The following is a 1,817-nucleotide window of genomic DNA, read 5'->3' on the forward strand; positions in this document are numbered from 1 at the left end:
GGCTGAAATGAAGACAGCTGGGTTCCCAGAGAGGCTGACTGACTTCCCCACCACCGGCCAGGCTCAGAAGCTCAAGGATGGCAGCCTGCTGATTGGCCTACCCAATATATGGAGGAGAAAGCCCAGAAGTTGGTTTGTACTTCTTTCAAGTACAAACAGGTATAAGCACGTTCAAGATTATCTAAGATTAAACTACCTACTGATCACACCTCAAAACCTATCCCCTTCTCAAGTTAAGATTCAGAGAGAAAATTCTGATACACTTGCTAAACTGAGCATTACTGTTTTCTGTTCTTAACTTTAAATATGCTTAAATACGAACATTTTATTTTTCTCTCTTAAAACATACTACTTTAAAGCTACTCTGAGGGCGATGATGTAAAGCTATGCCTGGGTCTAAACAGGAAAGATACTAACCATAATGAGGACCCGGGGTTTAAAGAGCAATGCCTTACCTTTAGCACAGCGAGAAGAGCTCCAAGTTCTTCAGTCAGTGTTAACTTCATCTTCCCACTATTTAGAAGTGACTGTATACCTTTTAATGCATTTTGTAACAACTAGGGGAAAAAAGGAGACCAAGTCAGAAGGCAGAATAAACTTTTAAGCATCATTTAGGATGAAGGAGAAAAAGTCTTCTTTCAGCAGCCGCCTCCCCCCCCCAAAAAAAAAAGCAGCAGCAGCAGAGATAAAGATCCAGAGAACAGACCTGATGAACTACAGGTAGTCCCCAACTTATTATGACAGGGTTCTGTTCCGATGACACTACCATAAGCTGGTTCTGATGCAAGTCGAACACCTCACTTTTATTTTCATTATTATTGCCCTTTATTATCAGTATCTTTATAAAGCCAATCTTTGTCTCTGGGGGCTGGCATGAGAATTATGTGCCGCAATATTGTATGTAGCACGTATTACTAACGATAAAAAAAAAAAAACCAAAAAAACAAAAAATGACTGTCATAAATGTGGTCCATTGTAACTCAAATACATAGTAAGTCGGGGACTGCCTGCACTACTAATTACTTCTGGAAGACAAGAATGCTCTTATTGAATAAGAGTATTTTTATTGTACATGTTTATAAATCAGCATGTACAAATGGTAAGCAAGAAAAAAAGAGGAGATGTTCAGTTGGAAAAATGTGGTAAGGAATCAAAAAAATAGAGCGGAGATCAAACTGGCAGCAGCAGCCAGGGACACTCTATAATACAGCAACCTCAGAAACTCTTAAAGGCAAATGAATGCAGGTTGGAGCCGATTACAAATGGTAAAAACTTGGTTCCTGGAGGGCAATTCTGATCAAGGCTAATTTCCTGAATCGGTAATCTCACTTCAAGGAATCTGTCCTTAAGAAATACTCCCAATAGGCACGTGGGGAGGATGTGAACTGTATCCTCTTTTGAAACAGTTGAAAAATTAAAAAACTTCAATTTCCACCCATTATGACGATAGAACAATGATGATGTAAGAAGCTATTCCTTTCCTAAATGTGAAACTCAACAATAACAGCAGCAGGCACTTGGCCAAGCACTTTAAACGCTTTATTTCATATAATCCTCATAAGAATTCTACAGTAGTCTTAGTCCTATTTCAGGGATGAGAAGCATGGGGGCTCACAGAAGTTAAGTAACTTGCCAAAAGTCTCCCAGCTATAGCAGTAAGAAAGTATGAGGTACCTCAATAGGTACCGAAAAGATGCCAAATAAAGAGCAAGTTACAAAATGGTATACTTAATATGATCCCATTAAAAAATTGTAAGTAAGTCACAAAATTGAAAAAGCCAGTACAACTTGTACAAGGCAAGCTCATGAAAGCTCCA

At 38.8% G+C, this 1,817-nt stretch overlaps 1 long non-coding RNA gene across 1 annotated transcript in view; it reads right to left on the minus strand.

Moving 5' to 3' along the window:
- Window positions 1-6: 6 nt before the first annotated feature.
- LOC111819438 (uncharacterized) overlaps window positions 7-1,817 on the minus strand; it is a 6,305-nt gene continuing 4,494 nt past the window's right edge. The window contains exon 3 of the long non-coding RNA XR_002823061.1: window positions 7-557. This is a non-coding gene — a long non-coding RNA (uncharacterized LOC111819438). The remainder of the gene's footprint in view (window positions 558-1,817) is intronic.

This window comes from Trichechus manatus, unplaced genomic scaffold (assembly GCF_000243295.1).
Source record: "Trichechus manatus latirostris isolate Lorelei unplaced genomic scaffold, TriManLat1.0 scaffold01730, whole genome shotgun sequence".
NCBI classification, from domain to species: Eukaryota; Metazoa; Chordata; class Mammalia; order Sirenia; family Trichechidae; genus Trichechus; species Trichechus manatus.